This window comes from Ochotona princeps, chromosome 31 (assembly GCF_030435755.1).
Source record: "Ochotona princeps isolate mOchPri1 chromosome 31, mOchPri1.hap1, whole genome shotgun sequence".
Taxonomy (NCBI): domain Eukaryota; kingdom Metazoa; phylum Chordata; class Mammalia; order Lagomorpha; family Ochotonidae; genus Ochotona; species Ochotona princeps.
The window spans coordinates 13655347-13671666 of record NC_080862.1 but is presented as its reverse complement, the minus strand read 5'-3'; positions in this window follow the sequence as shown (position 1 = coordinate 13671666).

Below are 16320 nucleotides of genomic sequence, written 5' to 3'. Positions count from 1 at the left end.
GCACCAAGGACACTTGTTTTCGAGGTTGCGGGGAAAAGGGAACCCTACTCCACTGCTGGTGGGGCTGCAGGCTGGTACAGCCTCTATGGAAATCAGTATGGAGAATATTCAAACAACTCAAATTCAACATACCGTATGATCCAGCAATAACACTCCTAGGAATATATCCAGAACACTTGTTTTATGAGAAACCAACATGTACTCCTATGTTCATAGCAGCACAATCAGTAATTGCAAAAACATGGAAGCAGCCAAAATGCCCATCAACAGAGGATTGGATAAGAAAGCTATGGTTCATCTACTCCATGGAATACTACTCAGCTATTAAAAAAAACAAAATGCAGTTCTTTGTGGCCAAATGGGCCAAACTGGAAACCATAATGCTAAGGGAAATGAGCCAATCCCAAAAGGTTAAATACCACATGTTTGCCTTAATTTAAGATGATATGATGTTATGTATAACATGTTATGTTTTGAATGTTATATGTTGTGTATAAACTAAAATTGAAGTATAGGTGAGGTGGTCACAGAAGGTGGCTGGGAACCCGCATTTACTTTTAACATATTGGTTACTCATTACTATGTCAATTAATTCCATAATGATGTAAATTTTTGCTGATGGTATGTTGGAGCTTTCAATTGACTGGGATGATACTCTGCTGGCTCTGTCATCAGACCAGAGAGGGTATACCTAAGAAACCGTTGAACTTGACTGGACAATAAGATGCTGGACTCTATGTTTGGTATACGCTTGCAATGGGGAAATCTCAACTGAACTTGAGCTGTGGTTATGCAATAAGGTGGAGGAATCCACCATGGTGGGAGGGTTTGGGGAGGGGTGGGGAGAACCCAAGTATCTATGTAACTGTGTCACATAACACAATGTAATTACTGAAGTTAAATAATAAATAATTAAAAAAAAAAAAAAAAAGAAATACATGGCAATGCATTCAAAGTGGTATCTCATTGTGGATGCCATTTCCACTCAATGATAAACCATGCTGAGAATGTTCTCATACTAATTTACCTTTGGTTATCTTTGTGGAAATGTCCGTCTAGTCTTTGTCCATTTTGGAATCAGTTTTTATTAAATTTGAGTCTCCTGTGAACAGGCGCTGAGACCAATGAGGGGATGAAGCATCAGTGTCCTTTGGCTTCAGGACCCCCTGTGGACATGTCCTTTTACTGTTAAGTGAGCACAATTTGTATGGACTAGGAAAGGAGACAGCAGAGGAGGAATACTCAACTGCCCTCCCCCTCAACAATGACACTGTGAATGACTTGAAGAAATGTGTATCTCTTTAGAACCTCCAGTCATTTCACAGGTCAAGTTCTGAATGCACATCTGGAAGCCATACCTCAGGTCATTGGCTGGTAGGCTGTTAGTCATACCCACCAGATAGCATTTAAGTTGACAATCATATTTATATTGTAACACAAAATTGCTATTTAATTTGTAACTGATGCAATTTGTCCTGTAACTCTACCATCCATTGCCATTAATAACTTTTCAACCTCCCATCTATATTTAATGTTGGTGAAGCAATTCGTAAAACCAGTCCACACTAAATGGGCTGTAATGTATAAATAGGAGTGAAATTTTGATGACTACAAATTGACTTATAATGCTATTGTTGAGATACAATTTGTTAAATTTATTTTCTAATTTGTTTTGATTGAAAAGTCAGAGAGACAAAGAGAAATTTCTTGTATGCACTGGTTCACTACTCAACTAGCCACAATAAACAGAGCTGTCAGAGCTGAGCCAGTTGGAAGCTAGGCGCTAAGAGCTTTTTCCAGGTTTCTCATGCTGAAGCAGGGTCCGAAGGTATTGGAGCACCATCTACTGCTTTCCCAGGCAACAAATCATGAGCTAGAAGGGACGTGAACAGCCAGGATACCAACTAGTGCCCATATATGATCCCAATAATGCCAGGAGCCTATTTTGGGTCTCCTTTAGCTACCAGGCTACAATGCCAGGCACTAAATTTATTTTTTTAAATGACTTCTAACTTAATCCCATGTGACCAGAGAAACTACTTCATGAATTTAATATTTTGGTTTTCAGATCTTGTAGTCTTAATATGTCTTAAAATTTTTTTATTAATTATTTTGCATTATGTGACAGTTTCATAGGCTCTGGGAATCCCCCCACCCCTCCCTACGCCCCTACCCCCTGGTGGATTCCTCCACCTTGATGCAGTATTACAGTTGCAAAGGATTATACAGCATGGACCCGGTGACATGACCTTGCACTAAAAGTCCTTGCCTTTAATGTGCTGGGACCCCATATGGGCACTGGTTCTAATCCCGGCAGCTACACTTCCATCCAATTCCCTGCTGTGGCCTGGGATGGCAGTCAAGGACAGCATAATGCCTTAGGACCCTGACCTCATGTGGGAGACCTGGAAGACATTCCTGGATCCTGGCTTTGGATCGACATGTCACCAGCTATTGCACTCAGTTGGGGAGTGAGTCAAGAGATGGAATATCTTTCTCTCTGTCTCTCCTCCACTCTGTATATCTGACTTTCCAATAAAAATAAAATAAATTTCAACTGAACTTGAACTATGGTTAAGCAACAAGGTGGAGGAACTCATCATGGGGGGAGGGTGTGGGGAGGTGTGGGGAGAATCCCTGTTCCTACGAAATTACAACACAATGTAATTAATGAATAAATTTAATAAAAATAAAAAAATAAAATAAATCTTTAAAAAAAGGGTTATACAGGAAGAAAAATAGAAAATTTGGAAACAAAGATCACACCCACTTTTTCCTGACCCTTGAACTTTCCCCTCTTGAACCTCTATGTAGACATCATCAAAAATAAAAGTAAAAAAAAAAAAACTCATAGAAAGATTCACTTTTTATTGGAAAGGCACGTATACAAGAGAAGAAGATACAGATAGAAAGATTCTCCATTTGCTGGTTCACTCCCAGTGTAGCAGCAATGAGTGGAGCTGAGCCAATCAGAAGTCAGAAGCCAGGAGCTTCTTCCGCGTTTTTCCCATGGGTGCAGCATTCCAAGGATTGGGACTTTCCTCTACCACTTTTCCAGGCTACAGGTGGGCAGGGAGCCGAATAGGAAGTGGATTAGCTGAGACATGAACTGGTGCCTATACAGGATCCAGGACATGCAAGGTGAGGACTTTCTCCCTTAGGCTATTGTGCCAGGCCCACTTCAACTTCTCTCTCTGTCTCTGTGATTTTCAAGTAAACAAATCTGTCAAAAACCGGAAGACAGAAAATCCTCAAATCTGAAGAAAAGTCATATTTCATTTGGAAATATTATTTTTTTCCCTAGGGAGATTGTACTTGTAGTATATGTTTCTTAGATTATTAGGAGTACAGCATTTGCTAGATTTGGGGAGCATTTGGTTTTCACAGTCTTAAATTTCTACTGAAGTATGCAATTACACATATTTCAAGCTAGTTGATATCATCCCACGTGTCACTGAATCTGCAATGCTTTCATCAGAGCGTGTCATATTAATAGAGTCCTTCCCAAAAGCACAGTTTTAAACTATCAGCCAGATGAAATTAAATTTCATTCTAACATTCACCCCTTTTGAGCTCTGATTTCAGATTCTACATTGCACTTAAAAATTGGTCCAGTATCATGACACAAGAAGTTTCATGTGTTGTTCAAATTGACATTTTTATCTTTCAATCTCTATGTGATCTTAACAACATAAAAGTCACCAGTTTGGTAAAACAATGACCAAAGGACCTCAGTAGATAGTTCTCAGAAAGTAACCATCAGGGAAATACAAGTGAAAATCACAATAAAGTATCATCCCTGTCAGAATGGCTATTAATATTTGGAGGAAAGGTAACAAATGCCAATGACAATGTAAACAAGGGGAACTACTATACACTGTTGGTGGGATTATAAATTAATTTAGTAACTGTGGAAAATAGCATAAGACTTCTTCAATCGTTAAACATTTGTTTGCTGGATGATTGAGCAATCTTACAGCTAGTTGTATGTTCTGAAAGTTATGAACACATGGTGTGAAAGAGATACCTGTAACCATCTTGTTTATAGTAGCACTGTTCATAATGCCCTATAGAATGAATCGAGGTGTGCATCGTTAGATGACTGAAGAATGAAAACATACTCTATTTATACAATAGACTGTTAGCTGTGAAAAAAAATATTCTGTGGATTTCATCAAAATAGCTGTAACTAGAGGGTTCAGTGAAATATCCTAAGTACAGATATACAGATATGACATTCTATTATGCAGAGTAGCTTAAAGAATCACAAGCAACAAAAATAAAAACAGCTTCTTATCTCTTTGATTTATATCTTTACCAAACAAATGGTGACGAGTGATATTCTACCATTGTTTTAATGATCTGTGTTTGTAAACTGTATATGATTAAAACATATCTTTTCATTTCATGACATTGATAGCCCTTACCTATTAAATTCAGGTCATTTTACTTTCATTTGAATCATTTAATGAAAAAAATTAAGGTCTTGAGTGCAATGTGAATTTAAAATATAAATAAGATGTTTAGAAATGTAACAGGGGAAAATGAAAGATACAAAAGAAGTGTAATTCTGTTGTTAAAATTGTGTATATAGGCTATATTAATTCTGTAAATAAGTACATATATTCTGCACATAAATTCAGTAAAGAAGTAACTAGAAAAAAAGACAAGAAAAACCGCATAAGTGGTTAATGTTAAAGGACTTCTAAAATGTAATTTAAAAAATCTGTTTGTTACTTTGTGGCATTTGCCTTAGAAGTATATTTTCTGTTCAAGAGGCAGGCTGTGACTGTGTGATATCAGCTGCTGCTTATAAGAAGATAGTTCTGTACGAGATTGCAGTTAGTCTCCCTACTATGCTGCAGTTCTCTATGTAGTAATTAAAAATTTGGTATAATTTAAATGTTATTCCATAAAAAGTAAAACAAAAAGTGGAAAGAATATTAATATGTACATATTCAAAAATGGAAAAAAGATTATGGAGTACTTATAAATTTTATTTTTCATTTTTTAAATTTTTTAACAGATTTATTTACTTTTATTGGAAAGGCAACTCAGATTTCCAGAAAGATCTTCCATTTGCTTCACTCCCAGATAATGGCAATGGCCAGAGTTGAACTGATCTAAAGCCAAGATCCAGAAGCTTCTTCTGGGTCTCTCAGGTAGTGCGGAGTCCCAAGGCTTTAGGTTATCCTCACTGTTTTCCCAAGCTACAAACCTGGAGCTGGATAAGTGGTGGTTCAGCAGGGAGACAAACTGATCCCCATAGGGATGTTGGCATTTGCAAAGTGAGGATTTAACCATTGAGCCATTGTACCAGCCCAGACGACAGAATATTTTATTTAGTAAGTAGAGCAAGGTGTACCTATGTACTTCTTTTCTTTTTTTTATTTATTCATTAATTACATTGTATTATGTGACACAGTTTCATAGGTACTGGGATTCTCCCCAACCCTCCCCAAACCCTCCCACCATTGTGGATTCCTCCACCTTGTTGCATAACCACAGCTCAAGTTCAGTTGAGATTCCCTCTTTACAAGCATATACTAAATATAGAGTCCAGCATCTTATAGTCCAGTCAAGTTCCTTGGCTTCTTAGCGAGACCCTCTCTGGTCCGAGGGCAGAATCAGCAGAGTATCATCCTGATCAATTAAAAGCTCCAACATACCATCAGCAACAATCAACTTTGTTGTGGAATTGATACACTATTGAGTAACCAATATGTTAAAAACAAATGCGAGTTCTTCACCACATTCTGTGGTCACCTCATTGACATTTCAATTTTAGTTTAACAACATAAAACATAACATACATAAAATAACATGTTTTACATAACATCATATCATCTTAAATCAAGGCAAACATGTGGTATTTAACTTTTTGGGATTGGCTCATTTCCCTTAGCATTATGGTTTCCAGTTTGGCCCATTTGGCCACAAAGAACTGCATTTTGTTTTTTTTAATAGCTGAGTAGTATTCCATGGAGTAGATGAACCATAGCTTTCTTATCCAATCCTCTGTTGATGGGCATTTTGGCTGCTTCCATGTTTTTGCAATTACTGACTGTGCTGCTATGAACATAGGAGTGCATGTTGGCTTCTCATGAAACAAGTGTTCTGGATATATTCCTAGGAGTGCTACTGCTGGATCATACGGTATGTTGAATGTTCTCCATACTGATTTCCATAGAGGCTGTACCAGCCTGCATCCCCACCAGCAGTGGAGTAGGGTTCCCTTTTCCCCGCAACCTCGCCAACAAGTGTTGTTGGTGCTTTTATTCATGTGGGCCAGTCTTACGGGCGTTAGGTGGTACCTCATTGATGTTTTAATTTGGATTTCCCTTATTGCCAGGGAACTTGAGCATTTTTTCATATGTTTATTTGCTAAATGGGATTGTTCTTTTGTGAAATGTTTGCCCATTTCCCGTGCCCATTTCTTGAGTGGCTTGTTTATTTGGGCATTTTGGTTGTTTTGTAGTTCTTTGTATGTTCTGGAAGTTAGCTCTCTATCACCTACGTAGTGTGCGAAGATCTTCTCCCATTCTGTGAGTTGCTTTTTTACTTTGTTGATTGTTCTTTCACCGTACAGAAACTTCTTAGTTTGATGAGGTCCCATTTGTTTATTCTGGTCTTGATTGCTATTGCTTTTGGTGTCCTTTTCAGGAAGTTGGGATCTACCCATAGTCCTTGCAGAGTATTTCCAACATTTTCTTCCAAAAGTTTGAAGGTTTCTGGATGTAGGTTTAGATCTTTTAACCATTTAGATCTGATCTTAGTGTATGGTGAGAGATGTGGATCTATCCTTTTGTTTCTGCAGGCTATCAACCAGTTGTCCCAACAGCATTTATTGAACAGACCTTCCCATTTGCCTGGATTGTCGTTTGTCTTTTTGTCAAAGATTATTTGGCTGTATTTCTGTGGGTTCCCTTCTGGCATTTCTATTCTGCTCGTTTGATCTTCCTCTCTATCTTTTTGCCAGTACCAGGCTGTTTTGATAACCACTGCCCTATAGTATGTCCAGAGGTCTGGTACTGTGATTCCCCCTGCTAACTTCCTGTTCTTCAGGATGGTTCTAGCTATTCGTGGTTTTTTGTGTTTTCCAGATGAACCTTTGGATCATTGTTTCCAGTTTCATGAAGAATGTTTTGGGCAATTTGATTGGGATTGCATTGAATGTATATATTGCTTTTGGCAGTGCAGACATTTTAATGATGTTGATTTTTACCTATCCAGGAGCATGGGATGTTTCTCCATCTTTTGAGGTCTTTTGCAATTTCTTTTTTAAGTAGTTTGTACTTTTCCTCAAATAGTTCTCCTACATCTTTGGTTAGGTTTATTCCCAGATACTTCATACTTTTCTGTTATTTTGAATGGTATTTTGTTGGTTAGATCTTTTTCCATCTTGGGGCTGTTTGCATACACTATGGCTGTTGATTTTTGCTTATACTTTTTGTATCCTGCCACTTTACTGAACTTTCATATAAGTTCTAGGAGTCTCTGTGTTGAGTCTCTTGGCTCTTACAAGTAAAGAATCATGTCATCTGCATATAGTGAAAGCTTGACTTCTTCATTTCCATTTTGAATTCCTCTGATTTCTTTTTCTTGTCTTATGGCCTCAGCGAATACCTCTGGGACTATGTTGAATAGTAGTGGAGAAAGTGGACATCCTTGTCTTGTTCCAGATCTCAGCGTAAATGGTTGTAGTTTTACTCCATTCAATATGATGCTGGCGTTGGGTTTTTCATATATTGCTTTGATTATCTTGTGGATTTATCCATCTGTGCCTACCTTGGTTAGGGTTTTTAGTAGGAAGTGGTGTTGGATTTTGTCGAAAGCTTTTTCTGCATCTATTGATACTATCATGTGATTTTTGTTTTGCAATTTTGGGATGTGGTGTATTACATTTATGGATTTTTGAATGTTGAACCACCCCTGCATTCCAGGGATGAATCCTACTTGCTCCGGGTGAATGATCTGTTGGATGATTTTTTGAAGAAGATCTGAATAAACCTATAACTGAGGCAGAGATCTAATCAGTGATTAAAGATCTCCCAACAAAGAAAAGCCCAGGTCAAGATGGCTTCACTACAGAATTATACAAAGCATTCCAAGCAGAGCTAACCCCAATCCTCTACAAACTCTTCAATATATTAGAAAAGGAAGCAACCCTTCCAAACTCATCCTATGAAGCCAACATAACCTTAATCCCAAAACCAGACAGAGAACTAACAGAGAAGGAAAACTACAGACCTATCTCTCTGATGAACATTGATGCTAAGATTCTCAACAAAATCCTAGCCAATGGAATTCAAAAAAACTTCCGAAGGGAACCCACGCAGATACAACCAAATAACCTTTGACAAAAACAGATGACAACCCATACAAATGGAAAGGCCTCTTCAACAAATGCTGTTGGGACAACTGGTTGATAGCCTGCAGAAACAAAAAGATAGAACCACATCTCTCACCATACACTAAGATTAGATCTAAATGAATAACAGATCTAAACCTACATCCAGAAACCTCCAAACTTTTGGAAGAAAATGTAGGAAATACACTGTAAGAACTAGGGGTAGGTCCTGACTTTCTAAATAGAACACCAAAAGCAATAGCAATCAAGACCAGAATAAACAAATGGGACTTCATCAAACTAAGAAGCTTCTGTACAGCAAGGGAAACAATCAACAAAGTAAAAAAGCAACCCACAGAATGGGAGATCTTTGCACACTACATAGTGATAGGGGGCTAATCTCCAGAACATACAAAGATCACCAGAGAAATGAAAACACCAAAATAAACAAACCATTCATAAAATGGACACGGGAAATGGGCAGACATTTCACAAAAGAACAATCCCATTTAGCAAATAAACATATGAAAAAATGCTCAAGTTCCCTGGCAATAAGGGAAATCCAAATTAAAACATCAATGAGGTACCACCTAACACCCGTAAGAATGGCTCATATGCAAAAAACCACCAAGAACACTTGCTGGCTAGGTTATGGGGAAAAGGCAATCCTTCCCCACTGCTGCTGGGAATACAGGTTGGTACAGCCTCTATGGAAATCAGTCTGGAGAACACTCAAACAACTGAAAATCTGCATAACATATAATCTATCAACAGCACTCCTAGGAATATATCCAAAACACCTGTTACACGAGAAACCTACACGCACCCCTATTTTCATAGTAACACAATCAATAATTGCAAAAACATGGAAGCAACCAAAATGCCCATCAACAGAAGACTGGAAAAGAAAGCTATGGTTTATTTGCTCCACGGAATACTACTCAGCTATTAAAAAAAATAAAATGCAGTTCTTTGTGGCCAAATGGGCCCAACTGGAAACCATAATGCTAAGGGAAGTGATGCAATCCCAAGAAGTTAGATACCACATGTTTGCCTTAATTTAGTTGAAATACTGTCAATTTGAAAAGCTGTGCAACCTCTAACATCCTGTTTCTCATGCAACAACATAATGTGATCTAATCAATGAACCTATTATCAATGTGAGGCAGACTGCCCATGATCTACATCAAAGAACTGTAAAACCTAATGCTCTTTTAAGACCCTATGCTTCTCGGTAATGGGGAGGCAGAGCAGAGAAGTCTTCCATCTTCCTAGATTGTGTGAGGCAGATGTAAAGCATAACCTATCAAGAACATAACAGGTAACTTACAAGCAATAGACTCGAATCAGCATTAGACAATAGCAAAACCACAAAGGCATATGGGGGGTATCAAAAGCGATTCTGACAACCTCTTAACAGGAGGTCATATGCACAGAGCAGGGGGTATCCCAGAGTGGAGCAGGTGGACAAGAGGAGATTTGTATCCCAACCCTGGAGACTCCCGGATCCTCACCAAGGACTATCAGTATGGGCATGAAGGACTACATCCCAACCGCCAAGGAGACTACAGGGAATTAGGGTGCCTTTGGAAACTAAGTACTCAGAGGTCATCCACTCCCATTTGAATCTCCCACATGGGTAGAAGTCCAAATCCCTCCTCACAGAGCCCAATGTCACTGGAACAACAGCCAGTAGCCCTGAGCAGTCTACAGAAACAGAAGAACAATTAACTCCCTCCAAGACGAGGGAGAGGAGCTTTCTCTGGTCCTTACTTAGTTCCAATACTGAACCCCCACCCTCTCTTGCAATGACCATCAGGGTCTCCCCGGAGCCCCCCAAAAAAACAAAACAAAACAAACAACAACAAAACATTAGAATAGACAGAGAACAACAAGGAAAGCTTAGAACTAGACAAGAAACGATCAGTGGGGATTCACACATACCTTACTAGGTAGAACACGAAAATAAACTACTCCTAACTAGGGTATGGAGGATTTCTCTGCACACCCCTCTCAAGTTTTCTATGCCTCAACAGGTGTCACATGCCTTGCTAAAGGTATAAGCCAGTCTAGACTATCCCAAAATCTGCCACGTTCAGTAGAAATTATGCTTCAACACAATAAACTGCTAAATACTAAAATGAAAATAGACATGTGACAGCTGAATAGTGTCCTATAGCCAATTTAAGGTAGATAGAAGCCAGATGTATACAAACTATAATTGAAATGTTAATGAAGTAGTTATAGGATGTGGTTAAGAACTCGCATTTTCTAATGTATCAGTCACTCAATACAATGTTAATTAACCCCAAAATGTTTAAAACTGTTGTTGATGTTATGTTATGGCTTTTGATTGGTCGGAACGATATACTGCCAGCTATGTCTTCAGACCGGAGTTGGCCTCCCCAAAAAACTGTTGAATTCAACTGAGCAACAAGATAATGGACTTCATGCATGGCACATGCTTGCAATGAAGGAAACAAGACTGGATTTGAACTGTAATACTGCAATAAGGTGGAGCAATCCACCATGTGGGGAGGGTACAGGGAGGGGATGGGGGAACATCAGAGCCTATGAAACACTGTTATAAAATGAAATGCAATAAAAATATATAAAAAAGAGCAAAATGTGATTCTAAACAATTGGTAACTTTAACACACTTAAGAGAATTATCAAATAGCTGTAACAAAAGCTATTTTGTTTTATAATATGCGTTACCTGATATACATGTATATGCTTATGTGACAAACTATGCAGTCTATCTTAACTGGCTTATAGATGAAAATACCCATAAATGTGAATTGCTAAGCTAAAAACTCTTGAAAATAACATATGGATACACAGTTAAGCTCTTGGAGAGGCATGTCTGTTTCTGTTTTATCAGGACCTACAAAGTCTGTTCAGCTGAATAGTTTTGAATGTGTTCAAATGGACTTACCACTCAAGACCTCAACAAAGAGAAGCCTTTCAAGTGCCAGGATGTACATCAAACACGTGATGACTTCTGCTTCTGTCTGGAATCACTATATGGACCCCCACTGATGCTATTACGTTGTAAGCTAAGGAGTTGGTTAGCACTCATTAAGCTGAGCACTACAGGGAATGGGCTTGGGGCTGAAAGCACCTGGTCTAATCGAACTCAGCTGTATCCAATATTCTGCTAATGAGGGTGTGGGGAAAAGAGTAAACAAGAACTAGGTGAAAGGTCAAGAGAGGAGGCAATAAAAGAAGGCCTCGGAGAGAGACTTCCACCATCACTGGTCTCCCTGTCGGTGCCTCATCCCCAGATCCTTCGCTGTGTCCACATTACTGGCCTAGTCAGCCGAAACACTGTTACCCAACTGCTCCCCCTCTCAGCAGAAAGTAACTAAGAATGGACGATGACACCCCTTTTCTCTAAAAAGAATTGAGATCCATTTGTCTGTTTGGAAATGTAGGAGCCAGATGAGATGATAGACAGTTAGGGTCTCTGGTTCCTGGTAAAATTGTCTTGTATATGTGTAAGATCTTAACTCTACGAGATTCTTGAATGTTAGTATTTTCAACAACACTTGCACATTGTTAAGTATGTCTTTTTTTATTTTTTTTAATTATTTATTATTTTTAATTCATTAATTACATTGTATTATGTGACACAGTTTCATAGGTACTGGGATTCTCCCCAACCCTCCCCAAACCCTCCCACCATGGTGGATTCCTCCACCTTGTTGCATAACCACAGTTCAAGTTCAGTTGAGACTCAACCATTGCAAGCATATACCAAACCTAGAGTCCAGCATCTTATTGTCCAGTCAAGTTCAACGGCTTCTTAGGTATACCCTCTCTGGTCTGAAGACAGAGCCAGCAGAGTATCATCCCAGTCAATTGAAAGCTCCAACATACCATCAGCAAAATTTTACATCATTATGGAATTAATTGACATAGTAATGAGTAACCAATATGTTAAAAGTAAATGCGAGTTCCCAGCCACCTTCTGTGACCACCTCATTGACATTTCAATTTTAGTTTATACACAACATAAAACATAACATACATAAAATAACATGTTTTACATAACATCATATCATCTTAAATCAAGGCAAACATGTGGTATTTAACCTTTTGGGATTGGCTCATTTCTCTTAGCATTATGGTTCCAGTTTGGCCCATTTGGCCACAAAGAACTGCATTTTATTTTTTTTAATAGCTGAGTAGTATTCCATGGAGTAGATGAACCATACCTTTCTTATCCAATCCTGTACTGATGGGCATTTTGGCTGTTTCCATGTTTTTGCAATTACTGATTGTGCTGCTATGAACATAGGAGTGCATGTTGGTTTCTCATAAAACAATTGTTCTGGATATATTCCTAGGAGTGCTATTGCTGGGTCATACGGGATGTTGATTTTGAGTTGTTTGAATGTTCTCCATACTGATTTCCATAGAGGCTGTACCAGCCTGCATCCCCACCAGCAGTGGAGTAGGGTTCCCTTTTCCCCGCAACCTCGCCAACAAGTGTTGTTGGAGCTTTTATTCATGTGGGCCAGTCTTACGGGTGTTAGGTGGTACCTCATTGATGTTTTAATTTGGATTTCCCTTATTGCCAGGGAACTTGAGCATTTTTTCGTATGTTTAAATGCCATTTGGGTTTGTTCCTTTGTGAAGTGTCTGCCCATTTCCCGTGCCCATTTCTTGAGTGGCTTGTTTGTTTTGACATTTTGGTTGTTTTGTAGCTCTTTGTATATTCTGGAGATTAGCCCTCTATCACCTACATAGTGCGCAAAGATCTTCTCGCATTCTGTGGGTTGTTTCTTTACTTTGTTGATTATGTCCCTTGCTGTACAGAAGCTTCTTAGTTTGATGAGATCCCATTTGTTTATTCTGGTCTTGATTGCTATTGCTTTTGGAGTCCTTCTTAGGAATTAGGGACCTACCCCTAGATCTTGCAGAGTATTTCCAACATTGTCTTCCAAAAGTTTGAAAGTTTCTGGATGTAGGTTTAGATCTGTTATTCATTTAGATCTGATCTTAGTGTATGGTGAGAGATGTGGATCTATCCTTTTGTTTCTGCAGGCTATTAACCAGTTGTCCCAACAGCATTTATTGAACAGACCTTCCCATTTGCCTGGATTGTCGTTTGTCTTTTTGTCAAAGATTATTTGGCTGTATTTGTGTGGGTTCCCTTCTGGCATTTCTATTCTGCTCCATTGATGTTCCTCTCTATCTTTGTGCCAGTACCAGGCTGTTTTGATAACCACTGCCCTATAGTATGTCCAGAGGTCTGGTACTGTGATTCCCCCTGCTAATTTCCTGTTCTTCAGGATGGTTCTAGCTATCCGTGGTTTTTTGTGTTTCCAGATGAACCTTTGAATCATTGTTTCCAGTTTCATGAAGAATGTTTTGGGCAATTTGATTGGGATTGCGTTGAATGTATATATTGCTTTTGGCAGTATAGACATTTTAATGATACTGATCTTACCTATCCAGGAGCATGGGATGTTTCTCCATCTTTCGAGGTCTTGTTCAATTTCTTTTTTAAGTAGTTTGTGGTTTTCTTCAAATAGGTCTCTTACATTTTTAGTTAGATTTATTCCTAGATACTTCATACTCTTCTGTTATTTTGAATGGTATCTTGCTGGTTAAATCTTTTTCCATCTTGGGGCTGTTAGCATACACTATGACTGTTGATTTTTGTTCATTAATTTTGTACCCTGCCACGCTACCAAACTCTCATATAAGTTCCTGCAGTCTCTGTATTGAGTCTCTTGGCTCTTCTACATAAAGAATCATGTCATCTGCGTATAGTGAGAGTTTGACTTCTTCGTTGCTCATTTGGATTCCTCTGATTTCTTTTTCTTGTCTTATGGCCTCAGCGAATACCTCTAGGACTATGTTGAATAGTAGTGGAGAAAGTGGACATCCTTGTCTTGTTCCAGATCTCAGCGTAAATGGTTGTAGTTTTACTCCATTCAGTATGATGCTGGCGTTGGGTTTTTCATATATTGCTTTGATTATGTTGTGGATTGTTCTTTCTATGCTTACCCTGGTTAGGGGTTTTAGTAGGAAGTGGTGTTGGATTTTGTCGAAAGCTTTTTCTGCGTCTATTGATACTATCATGTGATTTTTGTTTCACAATTTTTGGATGTGGTGTATCACATTTATGGATTTTCAAATGTTGAACCATCCCTGCATTCCAGGGATGAATCCTACTTGATCTGGATGAATGATCTGTCTGATGTGTTTTTGAATTCTATTGGCTAGGATTTTGTTGAGTATCTTAGCATCAATGTTCATCAAAGAGATAGGTCTGTAGTTTTCCTTCTCTGTTAGTTCTCTGTCTGGTTTTGGGATTAAGGTAATGTTGGCTTCATAGAATGAGTTTGGAAGGGTTGCTTCCTTTTCTATTGTTTTGAAGAGTTTGTAGAGGATTGGGGTTAGTTCTGTTCGGAATGTTTTGTAGAATTCTGTAGTGAAGCCGTCTGGGCCTGGGCTTTTCTTTGTTGGGAGGGCTTTAATCACTGATTCAATCTCTGCTTCAGTTATGGGCTTGTTCAAGTACTTTGTTGCCTCTAGGCTAAGTTTTGGCAGGTGGTAGAAGTCTAAGAACTTTTCCATTTCTTGGTGGTCTTCTGATTTGTTGGAGTACAATGCTGTGTAGTAATTTCTAATTATGTTCTTAATGGTTGTAATGTCTGTTGTTATGTTGCCTTTTTCATCTTTGATGCTGTTAATTCTTGCTTTCTCTTGTTATTTTCTTTGTCAGTCGGGCCAGCAGGGTGTCTATCTTGTTTATCTTCTCAAAAAAGCAGCTTTTTGATTCATTGATTTTGTGTATAGTTTTTTCGATTTCTATCTGATTAATTTTCTCCCTTCCTTGTTTTGATGATTTCTTGTTTCCTATTGTGTGTGGGGCTCTTCTGCTGTTGTTTTTCCAATTCCTGGAGGTGTGTGTTTAGTTGCTGTATTTGGCGCCTCTCTTGGGCCCTAACATGAGCTCCAATTGCGATGAGTTTACCCCGTAGCACTGCTTTGGCAGTGTCCCACAAATTTTGGAATGTTGTGTCAGAGTTTTCATTGGTTTCCATAAATTTTTTGATCTCATATTTAATTTCTTCCCTGACCCATTGTTCGTTCAATAGCATATTGTTCAGCCTCCAAGAGTTTCTGTATTTCCTTGGGCATTTTTAATTGCTGATTTCCAATTTCATTCCGTGGTGGTCTGAAAGGGTACATGGTAAGATTCCTATCTTTTTGAAGTTATTTAGATTTGCTTTGTGTCCTATCATGTGGTTGATCCTGGAGAAGGTGCCATGCACTGCTGAAAAAAATGTATAATCTGTGGCCTTAGGATAAAAAATTCTATAAATGTCTACCAAGTCCAGTTCTGCTATTGTTTGTATGAGCTCTGTTGTTTCTTGTGGAGTTTTTGTTTTGTTGATCGTCTATTGTTGTTAGTGGGGTGTTAAGATCACCCACTATTATTGTGTGCATGTCTATGTCTCCCCTTAAGTCTGTAAGTAATTGCTTCACGTAACTAGGTGCATTTGAATTTGGTGCATATATGTTCACAATGGTAATTACTTCCTGATGGATCAGTCCCTTCACCAATATATAATGTCCTTCCCTGTCCTTTTTGATGTGTGTCAGATTGAAGTTCACATTATCTGAAATTAGAATAGCTACCCCAGCCTTTTTTTTCTCATCCATTGGCATGAAATATCTTTTTCCAACCTTTCACTTTCAGCTTCTTCGAATCTTTTCTGGTTAGATGTGTCTCTTGTTGGCAACAGATAGTTGGGTGCTGTCTGATAATCCATTCTGTTAATCTGTGCCTTTTGATTGGTGAGTTCAGGCCATTTGTGTTAAGAGTTAAAATTGAGAGGTTGTGATTTTGCCCTGCCATACTTGTTTTTGTGGGTGTTGATATCTTTGTGATTGCCCTTCCTTGTGTGGACTTAGTGGGGAGATCTTCCTATTTGCCATCTTTGCTT